Source organism: Sciurus carolinensis, chromosome 2 (genome assembly GCF_902686445.1).
Source record: "Sciurus carolinensis chromosome 2, mSciCar1.2, whole genome shotgun sequence".
In the NCBI taxonomy this organism is placed as follows: domain Eukaryota; kingdom Metazoa; phylum Chordata; class Mammalia; order Rodentia; family Sciuridae; genus Sciurus; species Sciurus carolinensis.
Window position 1 is genome coordinate 69,886,756 of NC_062214.1, and position 17,366 is coordinate 69,904,121.

Below are 17,366 nucleotides of genomic sequence, written 5' to 3' on the forward strand. Positions count from 1 at the left end.
CTTATAAATCAATTACTAAATTATTTTATTTTATTTCATTTTATTTATTTATTTATTGCAGTACTGGGACTTCAACCCAGGCCTCACACATGCCAAGCAAGCATTGAACTACATCCCCAGCCCTAAGAGTATATTTCTAAGGACCTCGGTGTAGTGCTATTTTACAATAAATGTCTTCAGTGACTAATATATTTTAACATTGGTTGCATTAATTATTATTTGCATTGAATTTTTAAAACTAATTCTTGCAAGTAAATTTTAAGTGCTTGACCATGAGTGCATCAAAACCATATAGTTCAAATTTTTTAATTAAAAAGATAATTTTCATTAAATCTAGAAAATTGTAGTCAGTGTGTTATGTGCATTGTGGAGGATCAACTGTTTGTTGAATAAGACTAGTCCTGTAAATTTGAGGCACAGTTAGAGCACTTGCCATGGGTTTGATCCCCAGTACCCCCCAAACAAAAGAAAACAAAACTATAATAACTTAGCTCATGATACTGCAATGTATTCATCTGGTTGGGACAGCAATTGAAGTGTGTATGGTGCACTCAGGTATGGATCTTCTTGCACTCCTGATTGGACTGGATTCCTAGGTACAGGAGCCTTGGCATTTGTTCTTTATCTTGGAGACAACACCAGGCTGCCTTTCAAAGTCACGTTGGTCTACAGCTGCACATGTACTTGCTCTGCCTATTGGCTGTAGTTCTGAGACATCCACAGTAAATTGCCAGAAGTTTTTCTGCAGCAAGGCCATGCCTTCTTTTCCATTCTCAATACTGAAGCACCTACTGAGTTACAAAAAGTAATTGTCGAAGCTTCGAAGCTTCATCGTGTTATCTTCTGTTTGATGCGGCCTAGAGTTATTGATCAGATTTCACCCGATATGATTTGTGCAAAAGTTTCCTCTATGTGCTACAGTCTTTCCTGTTGATTACTAAGGGCTATCTCAACCTGAATCTCCATCTCTATCAGAAAGGATGACTGGCCAAGTATTCATAACTTGGTCATCCTCTTTATTTCTAATTAGTAGATATCACAAATACAGTAAAATCTGGTGGCCAATAAGAGACTGGCTATTTTTCCTGGGACGCTTATTTGCAAAGCCCTGTGTGAGGGAGGCAGAGTAACTAGAATGAGGATCCTGTGCACTGTACATCCTGCCTAGTCCTTGAGGGTTTCCCCTCCTGATCTTAATTTCAAACCCTGTTTCCCTACCTCCTGTGCTGCAGGAAAGGATAGTGAAAGAAGATCTGTTTTTCTTTGCTCCTTCTGCCTCCAATACCTCCACACAAATCAGTGAAGAGAACACCATATGCCCACAGATGTGCACACCTGTGCACTCTTCCAGGATCTTTTAGGTTAGATGGTACTTGGAATCCAAAGTTTTTATCTCACTTAGAGCTTGATCCTGGGTGTCTCTCTGCCCTGGCTCAAACAAGGCCAGTAATCTGAGAGCTTCAGACCAGTATTTTTCACTTGCTTAGGGAAAATACAGGCAGTGGAAAGAGTTCTGGATTTGGAGTTAACAATCCAGGATGGAAGCCATAACTTCATGACCTACTATTATATAACTTCACATAAGCCGCTTCCACTCTCAGCTTTCTTTTCCTGTCCTGTTACACGTTTACCTGCCTGAGTTCTTTGTAGGCTATTAGATAAAACCTACAAAACATGATACATTAAAAGTATGCTTTTTTTATGTTAAAAAAATTACATGAAATTACATTAATTCTTTCATTCAGTTTATTATGCCCTGCCAGTCTTTTCTGTGTATAATGTGTAAATGTGTCCGAAAGTATGTATGTGTGTGTATGTCTATATAGTAAATATGTTTTTTTTTTTTTTTTTGCGGTGCTGGGGATTGAACCCAGGGCCTTGTGCTTGCAAGGCAGGCACTCTACCGACTGAGCTATCTCCCCAACCCTAGTAAATATGTTTGATATACTTTAATGTGCTATTATTTTCTTGCTGCTTTTTGAATTTTGAAATTGATAATGAACATTTGTTCCATGTTTTTAAATATTTTTCTAAAACTTCATTTGTAGTGGCTTGCTCTGTATGTATGAATATAACATTACTTATTTAAAATATCTGCTCTTTTTCAATCATCTTCATATAAATTCTCTTTATGGCTCCTAAAAGTACATTTGCCTGATCACAGTGAACCCAGACCTTCAGAGAATTTGTTGTATACTGACATACTATCTTTTAGGAAAATTTACCAGTTTATACTCCCAGTGTATGAGAATGCTCTTCGCCCTACACCCTTGGCAGCACTGAACATTGTCACTCATTTTAATCCATGTCAATTTGAAATGTGTAAGATGATATCATTATTTTAATTTGGATTTCTTTGAATATTAAGATTGAGCTTTTCATTCATTTATGATTATATATACATGTTTATGTATGTTTATATATATATGCATGCAATTATGTAATATATATACATATATGTATATATGTATGTACATATGTATTTGTGAACTATTTATATTTCATCTTCTTCTGTGAATTGCCTGTATGTAGTACTTACCCAGTTCCCCAGTTTTTAGCTTAAATGTTTATCTTATTGATTTGTAAGAGTACTTTATCATAGTTTTTAATCCCTTGGCTTATGTTGGACAATTAAATTTCCTAGATTGATGCTTATATTTTAATTTTATTTTTTGACACAAAGAAGTTTGTAATTTTATATTCAAACTTAGCAATGTTCCCCTTTGTGCTTTACATTGGAGCCATGCTGAAGAAGACCTTTTCCTTTCCAAGATCATGTTACCCCAGTCATCACTGGTTATGGTATATGCTTATATTTTTATGGTAACTCTTCAGTATTCAGGAATATATCTGGTAAATTTAACTTTTTTATCTCCACATGGTTAGGTAGTTTTCCTAAAATCATTTTTTGAGTTACCTAGTATATCCTTTGTGATATGAAATCCCACCTGAATCACAGGGTCCTATGCACCAAGCAACAATAACAGAACCAAAGTTTCTTTATGGAAGATGGTGGGGCCCATGAAATACTGAGGAATCTAGAGACCTATCTTAGAAACTGGTTGGTGCTAAGAAAGCTTCTGTTCATTCAGGATTCTGACTCAGAGAGGTAGCAGGAACCCTAAAACCCACCAAGGTACACCTCTGCAGAATAGAGCAATTCCAATTATTCTTAATCTCTTCATCCATTTGCTCTGTAGTCAGAGGCCAGGGAGGACAAGTTTGAGGAGGGAGCAATCTTTCTTAATAACTGGTAGGGGACACTGTACCCACCATCCCAGACTTTTAATCTACTTCCGGAAAATTTGTTTCGTCATCTAAGTGAGCTTAGATTTTTTTTTTCTTTAATAAAGATTCAGAAGGAATGAATTCGAGATTTGAATTGAAATCATATTATATTTGTAACCTTGAAGGAAACTTAACATCTGAACAATATCATGTTTTCCCATACAAGAGCATAGCATATGCTTTGGTTTATCGAATTTTTTTTTAACTTCTTCACTCCAGTTTTTGTTTTCTTTATAATACCTACTACATTTCCATATGGGTGTGTAGTATTTGTATATTTTCCCTTCTGTGTAATTTAAAATTAGCCAGTTTTCTCTGCATCAAAAGTAAATACAGGAAAAGTAAAATACTATTTTTTTTAACAGTGCCCAGGATTGAATCCAGGGCCTTACTGCATGCTAGATAAGGGCTCTACACTGAGCTACATTCCCAGTCCCTAATTTTTATTTTATTTTTTTTTTTAATTTTAAGACAGGTTCTCACCAAATTGTTCAGCTGACCTTGAACTTGTAATCCTTCTCTTTCGGTCTCCTGAACATCTGAGATTACAGGTGTGTGCACCACAGCATCTGTCAGAAGTAAATCTTTTCTTTTAGACTTCTAGGACCTCTCTCTTCCAGAAGTAACCACTGCTAACTATTTTAAAGAACCTTTCCAGTCATTGCCTCTGCATAGTTTTGTGTATGTATCATTTTTACACATAAGTGGGGGGTCCATTCTGCAAATCATTAGTCATGTTGCTTTTGTCAGTCTACCAGGTAGCTTGGTGACATTTGAATATCAACAGTTGGAGATCTTCTTGGGTGTTGGAGAACAGCAGAGAATTCCACCAGATGAATGCATGATAATTTAGTTAACCACCCCTTAATGATGGGTAGGTTGGAGATGTTTCTAGTCTTTTGCTGACATGGACATGGCTGAGAATATTTAACCCTTTGCATACATTCATTACTTAACCAGTACAGAGGTGGCACTGGCACTGCTGGGGAGCTGGCCCAGGTGCTGAGCGTGTACTACTGAAGAAGACAGGAATGTGCAAACCAATTGAGAGAAGAAATTAGGAAGAGGGTCCTTGTAGTCAATGCATGTGCATCCACTTTAAATTTATAAGGTTATTCCTAAATTGCCCTCCCAATATGAAGCACCATCTTACACCTTTGTCAACAAAATGGGGCTGGGCCTGATCACCCAGACTCATGCAAACTTTTGTGTGATAAGATTTTTTTGTCTTCGCCAATCTGACAAAAATTTAAGATTTTATTATATAATTTTCATTTCTTTAATGAAAAGTGAAGATGATCATTTTTATGTTACTTATATTTCTTTACCCTATTAATTGCCAGTGTATATATGTTGTCTATTTTTCTGTTGAGTTGATTTTTATAATTGATACATAAATGCACTTCCTATATTAAGAAAACTGGCCATTGTTTTATGTGTTACAGATTCATATTTTTTCACATTCTTTATTAGCATTTGAGTTTTTTAATGATTTTCTTTCTATGGGGAAGTTTTTTATTCATTCCTAACATTTTGCATTTATGGTTTCTGGGTTATGTAGTTTTCCTAGAAAAGCCTTTCCCTCACTAAGATTATAATTTTATCACTTTTAGCATTGTGTTTTTTTTAAAAAGAAACTTACAGATTTCATGGATCTGGGATTTATGTTGTTATAAATATCCATTCGTGTTCCTAATGTTAAAAATATACAGGTAGACCTACATTTTTAAGTTTAGTACTAAGTATTTGAAATGTTTTGTTGCTCTGGTGGGCACCATTTTTTAAGTTAGTATTTTATATTGTAGGAGGATACCAGTGGTATATGAGATAGTTTTTTTTTTTAATTACTTCCACATCAAGGTACTCAGTGTTGAATGTGCGATTGAAACTTTGATCCCATAATTTGTCATAATAAATAATTAAAATATTATCTCCCACCTTCCAGGGTTTGTGTGTCTTGTTTTGCTCTGTCTAGTGCCATTGACTAAATCTTAAAAATAGCTTTAGATAATGGCATTTCATTATTCATGTTTTTTCCTGAGGTTCATGGGAACCTCTTTTTTTAATTGTAAACAAATGGGGTACAACTTGTTTCCTCTTAATGACCCACTGCCAAGCATGATTTCTGTTAGCCTGTCTAACCATGAGCTACATAGGACAGAGGTCAGGAGACAGCAGGGGCAGCATCTCCACATCACCTGGAGCCCAGTGGCTGCATCTGCCCTGTACCTACAAGGAGCATGCACTGCTATCATAGACGCGTCACCCAGAAACCACGGCCGTTTCCCACAACTGTTTTCATGAAACTTATGGTCACAGGGTCCCAGGGTCTGCATGCCAATGCACAGTCATGGGCCAGGTTCACTCTGCACAACAAACAAGGTGAACTGGGCATTCCCTGGAGATCTCAACTCCAGTGTCCAAGAAAAGAGGCAGTGATATGAGAAGACAGGACTTTCAGGTTTTCCAAGGAAATACGCACAACCCCGGCCTGATGTTACCCTTTACTTTTTTTGAGGATTTATATGGGGAAAAGATTGACTGGTAATGTATTTTATTTTAGCTGTGTTTTATTCCTGACTTTCTCAAGATTGCTCTTGGTTTAATAAAAGGTATGCTGTCAGCTTCTGAGAGATGCCTTTTTAATAGAAAGCATTTCCTTTCACCTGGCTTTCTAAGATTTTATTTTTTAATCAAGATGCCTGTAAATTTTATCATCTTTCCAACATCTGTGAAATGATCATATGACTTTCCTCATTTGATTTATTAATATAGTGATTTACATTAATAGATTTCCTAACACTGCATCACCTTTGTACTTACAGAAATAGGCCCTCCTTGGTCCTGGTGCTTTTAAGATACACATATTATGCTGCATTCATTTTGCTAATATTTTATTTAAGAGTTTTGCATCTAAATTCATAAATGAGATTGACCTACAGTTTGCCTTTAGGTGCTATCCTTGTCTACTTTTCAAATCTGAAGTAAGCTGTTTTCAGAATGAAATAGATTGTATTCAGCTAGTCCTGTGCTCTGACACAGTTTAAATAATCTAGGAATTATCCAAGGTTTTTTAATTTGGGGGATTTGATTTGACTGCTTTTAAAATTTTTTTCAATAATCATTGTTATCTGAAGGATTTTAATGTTCTAAAGTAATTTTTGCTAACACGCATTTCCAACACTATCTAGGTTTTGCTAATTTTTTATCATAATGCTATAAAAAGGACATAAAACTTAAAGTCCTTTTATAATTTTAAAATAAACCTTTTAGCAAATCTTTAGAGATAGAAAATAGACTATTGATTGCCTAGGGGTTGAGAAGAAATGGGGAGTTTGGGGGAAGGGTACAGGGTTTCTTTTGTGTGGTAATGAAGATGTTCTAACATTGTGGTTGTATGACTGAGTACCCTGAATACCTGTGAACTATACATTTTAAATCAGAGAATTGTACCTCATTAAAGCTATTATGATTTTTAAAACATTTTCCTTAAATAATTATTTGTACATTTAATTTTTTTTCTCCATTGAATTTAGTGTCTCTTTTCTTAAAGTTGTTTTTCCCCCAAGAAATAACCATTAGTTTTATTTAACAAGGTTTCACTTTTATTTAATCTTACTAATACTTTATATTTTTTAAGTCATATTTTGTTCATTTTTTACCTTTCTCATTTGAGTGACAGCAGAAATATTCTTTTTATATCATTTATTGGTTTTTTTGTTTATTTATTTATTTTTAATTTTTATTGTAAACAAATGGGATACATCTTGTTTGTCTGTACATGAAGTAAAGGCATACCATTTGTGTAATCATACATTTACATAGGGTAATAGTTTTTTATTCATTCTTTCATTTTTTTCCTTTCCCCACCCCTTCCACCCCTCTTTCCCCTCTATACAGTCCCTCCTTCTTCCATTCCTGCCCCCCTCGCACTGCCCATTATGTGTCATCATTCACTTATCAGTGAGATCATTCATCCTTTGGTTCTTTGAGATTGGCTTATCTCACTTAGCATGATATTCTCCAATTTCATCCATTTGCCTGCAAATGCCATAATTTTATTATTCTTTATGGCTGAGTAATATTCCATTGTGTATATATGTATATATATATATCACAGTTTCTTTATCCATTCATCAATCGAACAGCATCTAGGTTGGTTCCACAATCTGGTTATTGTGAAATGAGCAGCTATGAACATTGATGTGGCTGTATCTCTGTAGTATGCTGATTTTAAGTCCTTTGGGTATAGGCCAAGGAGTTGGGATAGCTGGGTCAAATGGTGGTTCCATTCCAAGTTTTCTAAGGAATCCCCACACTGCTTTCCATAGTGGCTGCACTAATTTGCAGCCCCACCAGCAATGTATGAGTGTACCTTTTTCCCCACATCCTCGCCAACACCTATTATTGCTTGTATTCTTGATAATCACCATTCTAATTGGGATGAGATGGAATCTTAGGGTAGTTTTGATTTGCATTTCTCTTATTACGAGATGTTGAACATTTTTTCATATATCTGTTGATTGCTTGTAGATCTTCTTCTGTGAAGTGTCTGTTCATTTCCTTAGCCCATTTGTTGATTGGGTTATTTGTATTCTTGGTGTAGAGTTTTTTGAGTTCTTTATACATTTTGTATAAATGTGTGTTAAATTAGTGCTTTATCTGAAGTATGAGTGGCAAAAATTTTCTCCCACTCTGTAGGCTCTCTCTTCACATTGCTGATAGTTTCCTTTGCTGAGAGAAAGCTATTTAGTTTGAATCTATCCCAGTTATTGATTCTTGCTTTTATTTTTTGTGCTATGGGAGTCCTGTTGAGGAAGTCTGATTCTAAGCCAACAAGTTGAAGATTTGGACCTACTTTTTCTTATATAAGATGAAGGGTCTCTGGTCCAAGGTCCTTGATCCATTTTGAGTTGAGTTTTGTGCAGGGTGAGAGGGGTTTAGTTTCATTCTGTCACATATGAATTTCCAGTTTTCCCATCACCATTTGTTGAAAAGGCTATCTTTTCTCCATTGCATATTTTTGGCCCCTTTGTCTAGTATGAGAAAATTGTATTTATTTGGGTTTGTGCCCATGTCCTCTATTCTGTACCATTGATCTACCTGCCTATTTTGGTACCAATACCATGCCATTTTTGTTACTATTGCTTTATAATATAGTTGAAGTTCTGGTATTGCAATACCCCCTGCTTCACTTTTCCTGCTAAGGATTGCTTTAACTATTATGGGTTTCCTATTCTTCCAGATGAATTTCATGATTGCTTGCTCTATTTCTGTAAGGTACATCATTGGGATTTTAATTGGAATTGCATTGAATCTATATAGCACTTTTGGTAGTATGGCCATTTTGACAATATTAATTCTGCCTATCCAAGAACATGGGAGATCTTTCCATCTTCTAAGGTTTTCTTTAATTTCTTTCTTTAGTGTTCTGTAGTTCTCATCGTAGAGGTCTTTCACTCTTTCGTCAGATTGATTCCCAAGTATCTTATTTTTTTCGAGGCTATTGTGAATGGAGTAGTTTTCCTAACTTCTCTTGCTGAAGATTCATCACTTATATATAAAAATGCATTGGATTTATGAGCATTGGTCTTATATCCTGCTACTTTATTGAATTCACTTATGAGTTCTAAAAGTTTTCTGGTGGAATTTCCAGGTTCCACTAAATATATAATTATATCATCAGCAAATAGGGATAGTTTGAGTTCTTCTTTTCCTATTCGTATCCCTTTAATTTCTTTGGTTCATCTAATTACTCTGGCTAGAGTTTTAAGGACGATGTTGAATAGAAGTGGTGAAAGAGGGCATCCTTTCCTTGTTCCAGTTTTTAGGGGGAATGCTTTCATGTTTTCACCATTTAGAATGATATTGGCCATGGGCTTAGCATAGATGGCCTTCACAATATTAGGGAATGTTCCCACTATCCCTATTTTTTCTAGTGTTTTGAGCATGAAGGGGTGCTGTATTGTATCGAATGTTTTTTCTGCATCTATCGAAATAATCATGTGATTCTTGACTTTAAGTCTATTGATATGGTGAATTACATTTATTGATTTCCTGATGTTGAACCAAACTTGCATCCCTGGGATAAAACCCACTTGATCGTGGTGCACTATCTTTTTAAATATATTTTTGTATGTGATTTGCTAAAATTTTGTTGAGAATTTTTGCATCAATGTTCATTAAGGATATTGGTCTGAAATTTTTTTTCCTCGATGTGTCTCTGTCTGATTTAGGTATCAGGGTGATAATGCCTTCATAGAATGAGTTTGGGAGGGTTCCCTCCTCTTCTATTTCATGGAATACTTGGAGAAGTATTGGAATGAGCTTTTCTTTAAAGGTTTTGTAGAGCTCGGCTGAGAACCCATCTCAGACTCAGACTCAGAACCCATCTGGTCCCAGACTTTTCTTTGTTGGTAGGCGTTTGATAACTTCTTCTATTTCATTACTTGAAACTGATCTATTTAAATTGTGTATGACCTCCTGGTTCAGTTTAGGTAATTCATATGTCTCTAGAAACCTGTTGATGTCTTCGAAATTTTCAATTTTGTTGGAGTATAGATTTTCAAAATAGCTTCTAATTATGTTTTGTATTTCAATCGTGTCTGTTGTGATATTTCCTTGTTCATTCTGAATTTAGTAATTTGAGTTTTCTGTCTTCTTCTCTTTGTTAGTGTGGCTAAGGGTTTATCAATAATGTTTGTTTTTTCAAAGAACCAACTATTTATTTTGTCAATTTTTTTATTGTTTCTTTTGTTTCAATTTCCTTTATTTCAGCTCTGATTTTTAACTATTTCCTGTCCTCTACTACTTTTGGTGTTGATCTGTTCATCTTTTTCTAGGGCTTTGAGCTGCAGTGTTAGGTCATTTATTTGTTGATTTTTTCTTCCTTTATTGAATGCACTCCATGAAATAAATTTTCCTCTAAGTACTGCTTTCATAGTGTCCCAGACATTTTGATATGATGTGTCTTTGTTCTCATTTACCTCTAAGAATTTTTCCATTCCCCCCGTGATGTCTTGTTATCCATTCATCATTCAATAGCGTATTATTTAATCTCCAGGTGTTGGAGTGGTTTCTTTTTTTTAATTCTGTCATTTATTTCTAGTTTCAATCCATTATGATCTGATAAAATACAAGGTAATATCTCTATCTTCTTGTATTTCCTAACAGTAGCTTTGTGGCATAACATATGGTCTATTTTAGAGAAAGATCCATGTGCTGCTGAGAAGAAAGTGTATTAGCTCTTTGTTGGATGGTATATTTTATATATGTATGTTAAGTCTAAATTATTGATTGTGTTATTGAGATCTTTGGTTTCTTTGTTCGATTTTTGTTTGGAAGATCTGTACAGTGATGAGATGTGTGTTAAAATCACCTAGTATTATTGTGTTGTGGTCTATTTGATTTCTGGCATTGAGAAGGATTTGTTTGACATACATGGATGAGCCACTGTTTGGGGCATAGATATTTATGATTGTTATGTCTTGCTGATTTGTGCATCCCTTAAACAGTACGAATTGTCCTTCTTTACCCCTTCTGACTAACTTTGGCTTTAAGTCCACATTATCTGATATGAGGATGGATACTGTGGCTTTTTTGCTGAATCCATGTGCATGGTATGTTTTTTCCCATCCTTTCACCTTTAGTCTGTGGGTATCTCTTTCTATGAGATGAGTCTCTTGCAGGCAGCATATTGTTGGATCTTTCTTTTTAATCCAATCTGCCAGTCTATGTCTTTTGATTGATGAGTTCCGGCCATTAACATTCAGGTTTATTATTGAGATATGATTTGTATTCCTGGTCATTTGGCTCATTTTTGTTTTTTGACACAACTTGGTTTCTCTTTTATTTGGCTATTTACTTTAGGGTAATCCCTTTGCTGATTTTCGTTGTTGTATTTCATCTCTTCGTCATGGAATATTTTACTGAGTATATTCTGTAATGCCAGCTTTCTTTTTGTAAATTATTTTAGCTTTTGTTTATCATGGAAGGATTTTATTTCGTCATCAAAACTGAAAGTAAGTTTTGCTGGGTATAAGATTCTTGGTTGGCATCCGTTTTCTTTCAGGGCTTGAAAATGTTGTTCCAGGCCCTTCTAGCTTTCAGGGTCTGGGTTAAAAAATCTGCTGATATCCGTGTTGGTTTCCCCCTGAATGTAATTTGATTCTTTTCTCTCACAACCTTAAAAATTCTGTCTTTATTTTGTATGTTAGGTATTTTCATTATATTGTGCCTTGGTATGGGTCTGTTGTAATTTTGTATATTTGGAGTCCTATAAGCCTCTTGTACTTGATTTTCCACTTCATTCTTCAGATTTGGGAAATTTTCTGATATTATTTTATTGAATAGATTGTTCATTCCTTTGGTCTGTTTCTCTAAGCCTTCCTCAATCCCAATAATTCTTAAATTTGGCCTTTTCATGATACCCCATAATTCTTGTAGATTCTGTTCATGATTTCTTACCATCTTTTCTGTTTGGTCAACTTTGTTTTTGAGATTAAATATTTTTTTCTTCAATATCTGAAGTTCTGTCTTCCAGGTGTTCTATCCTATTGATTATGCTTTCTGTGGAGTTTTTAATATGGTTTATTGTTTCCTTCATTTCAAGGATTTCTGTCTGGTTTTTTTTTTCAGTATCTCTAACTCTTTATTGAAATGATCTTTTGCTTCCCGCATTTGCTTTTTAACTGTTGAGTGGTGCGATCATTCAAAGCCTGCATTTGCTCTTTCATCTTATCATTTGCTTCTCTGATCATTTTAATTATGTACATTCTGAACTCCCTTTCTGACATTTCTTCTGCCATGCTGTCATTGGATTTTATTGATGTAGCATCTAGGTTTGTTTGGGACATTTTCTTCCCTTGTTTTCTCATGTTGCCCGGGTATCTACCCCTCTAGTAGTGAAACTCAGAGATATTGCAGATTTCCTCTATTGACTTATAGTGTCCCTGTAGATTTCCAATAACTCACCTCCTAGCCTTCAGTAGCCTGAAGTCTTGGAGGAACTTGGTAATGCAGTGATACACAAGGAAGCTGCCCCTCTAGGGGTGGTGACCTTCAGTTGGGGTATATTTCCTGCTGGTGGCCAGAGGTGCCTGCACTTATTGACCAATGGTTAGTCAAAAGGGGGACTAGACTGTGGGCTGGGGCATGGCTGGTCTGGGCCTGTGTCTCTGGTTCTACCACCTGGTGGGAAAGCCTTGTCTGGTGGGGAAAACTCATCCAGTGGGGACGTCTCACTGGGCAGCTCTCCTCTGAGAAGTTACTTTTGGTCCAGAACTACCACCTGGGCTGGGCAGCCCTCCTCTGCTACGTTTCCCGGGGTCTGGACCTACCTCCTGGGCCAGGGAACCTCTCCCTGCAATTGAGACTCTTGCTGGGCAGCTCTCCTCTGCGACATTCCTTGGGGACCGAAACTACTGCTCAGGTCTGAGACCCTCGCTCTGTGCCAAAGCCTCCTGCTTGGTGGTCCTCCTTTACAATGCTCCTGGTTGTCTGAGTTCACTGCTCCAGCAGAAGAGTCTCACTGGGCAAATCTACTCCATGAAGTTCCCTGCATTCCGGGACTACTGACCCATCCAGGGAGCCTCCGCCAGTGGGAGAGACTCACCCGGTGGCTCTGAGTTGGTCCCGAGTCTCTCAGTACCTCCTCTTCTTGAATCCTGAGTCCTGTCAAAGGGCCTCCAGTCTCCTGTAGGTATCTTAGGAAGGGAACCACCCTTCTGATTATGATTGCCACACCCTCAGGAATAATTCAAAATGCCTGCATCAGCCTCCAAAGAAGCGGGGAGCCCCAGGATGGTGTGCTGAGTCAGCACAGAGGCAAGTGCAGTGTCCCTCAGCAGTAGGTGGGCAGTCAGGCAGGCTCAGCGATGGTGTCCAACCTCGGCATGGGGGTCAGCAGGCCGGCTCTCTTTTATTTTTTTAATATCTTTTATTGTTTTTATAGTTTATAACTTTTTTTTTTCCCTGTGGGTGCTACTCATACACAGTGCTCTGGTTGAATTAATTCTAAATAGTTTGTAATTTTAGCTTTTTTATTTTCTCTTTAACCTAAGCATTACTTAAATTAATGTTCTCAACTTTTTAGGTGGCTGGACATTTTGTCCTTTTACTCTTCTTTTACTGTAAATGTCTAAGTTCATCTCATGAGAATTTGTGGTCTCTGTTTTTCTACCTTTTTATAACCTGGTATAATTTTCTGTACCTTGTACATAAATAGTTTTGGGGTATGTTTTGCAGACTTCTGTTTAGAACAAAAACAAAACATATATTCTCCAATTGTTAGGTTCAAAATTCATTCACACAGTTGTGTGTGTGTTCCTGGGGAGAACTTAAGTGCGTTCAATCAGGTGCTTCTCACTGATCTGGTCCCTCCTGCTTCACCAGCCAAGCTAGGGTGCCTTAGGCTGCTCCCTAGTGCTGCCCCACACGTGTTCTTCCTCCTGCCAGGTCCACAGTAGTCTCCTCAAATCCTCCAGATTCCAGATTTGTTGCTTTATCCATGGCAGGACCTTCCCTCATCACCCTTTCTTGAGAAGCTCCCCACCTGTGCTGTTCTCTCAATTTTCCACCTCATTTCTTCCAAGTACTAGCCTTTCCCATGACTCCCTCTCTGCCAGAGTTGCACAAGGGAGAAGGTCACAGCTGTGCAGTGCCTTGTCATGTATCCAGGCCTGGGACCAGTGCTGGCAGGGAGTGCATAGCAACCATTCCTTTCCTAATAGCCTCCTTAGGAACTTAGAAAATCATTTTGGGATTTTAAATAAACATGCTGTTTTAGTTAAATTAATCACATGAAAATGCTTCGACTTTTTTCAAATACCTTTAAAATGCTTCATTGTATTATGTTTAATTTGGGACTTCATGTACATCAAAATATGACAACATCAAATTTGTTTAAATAAATCCTATTTTTAAAGACCTGATTCTTTCAGTTCATCTGCAGAAGTTTGGATTTACTGTTGTACTTTTTTAAAACTGTGTCTTTAAATAAAAGTATAACAGAATGCTTTTCAAATGTAACTTGACATAGAGTATTCTATATATTGGTAAGTATTCTGTCTTGAATGAAATTGCACTCACTAGTTTCTTTTTCTTTTTAAAATATGAAATAAAATATAAATTGATTATTTTAGAAAACATACAAGTAACATGTAAGTTCGAAAAGAACTGGAAGTCTCTGTCTTCACCTCCCACTCTCTGTCACATGGGCAATTGCTTCCTGATGTATGAAGGTCTTCTTGTATGCATATGTATTTATGAACCTGTACATATACATACCAAAGCATATTATTTTATTTTTAAACATGTAAGTTTATACCATATACATTTGTGTGTGACACTTTCCTTCTCAGTGGGCTGTTTTAGATATACCATGTAAGTTTAAGTAGGGTGTCTTTTGTTCTTTAAAATATAGCAGGGTATTCTTACTGTAGTGCACTATATTTACCTGTGCTAAGAAGTGTTAAGACATTTCCATTGAGTTTCTATCACAAGCCTAGGCTCACGAACACACATTCTTGTCATTATTTCTGGTAAATGTGGATATATAGTCAGGCCCTAATTATTTTTTGATAATGAAAACAAAACCTCCATCACTGTAGTACAGACTGAACTAAAATATTTGTCCTACTTGGTATTGTCACCACAATTAGAAATGTAGGTGAAAATTCTACAAAAGGCATATTATTTGACTCATTCTATTATATGTTCAGACACAGGCTTGAAATGTGCTTTTGAATAGTTTTATACAAAAAGAAAAATTGCATGTAGATGATGATGGCAATGTTTGCTCATTGTATTGAACACCTGCTGTGTACAGGACTGCTTTGAGCAGCTTACGTAAGTTCATTTACTTACTCCTGGCAAATCTGAATAGGAACAAGTTACTATTTTATCCCCATTTTATAGGTAGGGAAACTGAGACCTTTGGTGTTACATAATTGTTCCAAAGTCATGCAGTCAGTAGATGCTGGCATCATAATCAACACGTGCTCTTAATCCCTAGCAAGTCATTGCACTTCTGTTTTATAGAGCATTTGAACTTTAGAATGATGGTAAAAATTGAAAAAGGAGAGAGTGTGAATCACTGGACCTTGGAGGTAAAGAATATTTCTTGTTAATTTTTGGTCAAAATAAATATTTGGATACATGGGAGAATCTCATATAGGAACTCATATAGGAATCTATATAGGAACTCTTTCCTATATAGAAAAGAGTTATAAGGAACCTCAGCCAAATCTTCAGTGTTGCAGCTTCCAGATTTGTAAGGAGCATGGGCATTTCCTTTCCAGCCTCATCAAGCATGCAAGTGAGGAAAGGATGTCTCCCTCTGAACAAATAATAGCATGAGTTATGTTGTGTTTACCTATTGCTACATCAATTTTTTTCTGACCCTGCGTTATTTTTAATCAGATTCATCACACTGCAAGGACAGTGTGGTCTCTCCTTATTAGCAGTAAACCCTGGGTGCCCTGATCTGACAGTGCCTATGATCTGCACAACTAATTGGCTGTCTCTAGTCCTGTCTAGGCTTTCTGGTATGTACCTGTGTCCCTCAGAGCAAAAGAGGGGTGGTCCAGGGACATCTGACACGTGGGCAGACTTTGGAAGAAAAACAGCTTGCTGCCTTCTTTCTGTTTGTTTCTGATCCATGAACTTGATCTCAGCTGCTCCCTGGTATGTGCCTCCCACATGTGATGCATAATTTCTGCTAGGTGAAGTTTGGAATTCAGCCCCCTTCCCTAAAAAAGTAATTAGCAAAGGACTTTTCCTGTAATCCCAGGGAGCAAGAAATAAAAGACAATCAAGTATCTGGTGGCAAGGGCAGAAGTCAGAAAACGCTTTGCTATTATAATTGCCACCTTAACCTTATTTCCAGGTTCACCCAAGATGTACAATGGGTTCTGTTTTGTGGGGAAACTGTTTTCTCCCTTGTTAATGGTATGGAATCTCTGGAAGCAGGAGTGTGCTAGAGCAGATTTGAATTGGTTTGGAAGAATGGCTTATTAAATGATCATGTTTTGAAAAAAGAGCCCTATTGAGATGTCACAAATCATACAACTTGCCCATTTAATTCACAGATAGTTGCAAACATCATCATAGTCAATTTCACCCTAAAAAGAAACACTGTACCCCTTAACTATCATTCTCCTTCTCTCTTTCCAGTCTTAGGCAACAACTGATATACTTTTTGTGTGTATAAATTTCCCTATTCTCAACTTTCAATGAATGGAGTCATATCATATGTGGTCCTTTATGACTGGCTTCTTTCCCTTAGCATAATGTTTTCAAGGTTCAGGCACACTGCAGCATATATCAGCACTTCTTCATTCTTATTATGTCTGGATGATATTCCATGGTATGGATAATACACCATTTTGCTTATTCATTCATCCATCGATGGACATTCCGGTTATTTCTACCTTTCAGCCATTATGAATACTGCTGCTGTGATTTATGTGCAAGGTTTTGTATGGGCATGTGTTTTCATTTCTCTTTGGTGTGTGCCAAGAATTGATAAGTCATATGGCAATTCTAGTTTAATTATCTGAAGTGCTGCCAGACTCTTCTTAAATGGCTGCATGATTTCACATTTTCACCAGCAATGCACATTTTCACCAACACTTATTTGTTACTTTCAGTTTTGATCCTAGCCATGTTAGTGAGGGTAAAGTGGTGTCTTGTGGTTTTTATGAGAATTCCCCTGATAACTAATGATTCTCAGCCTCTTTTCAGGTCCCATTTGTATATCTTCCTGAGAGGAAAGTCTATTAGGTCCTTTGTCTATTTTAAAATTGGGTTGACTTTTCATTATTGAGGGTTCTTTTAATTAAAATCTTTTTTAAATTTTACAGACTGCATTTTGATTCATTGTACAAAAATGGGGTACAACTTTTCATTTCTATGGTTGTACACAATGTAGATTCACACCATTCATGTACTCATACATATACATAGGGTAATACTGTCTGTTTCATTCTACTATCTTTCTGTCCTCCAACCCCTTCCACCCCATTTTCCTCTACACCATCCAAAGTTCCTTCATTCTTCTCTTCCCCCTGCCACCCCCT

At 36.6% G+C, this 17,366-nt stretch overlaps 1 protein-coding gene across 3 annotated transcripts in view; it reads left to right on the forward strand.

Annotated features, from left to right (window-relative positions):
* Entrep2 (endosomal transmembrane epsin interactor 2) overlaps positions 1 to 17,366 on the forward strand; it is a 450,763-nt gene that overhangs the window by 341,546 nt on the left and 91,851 nt on the right. The window lies entirely within an intron of this gene.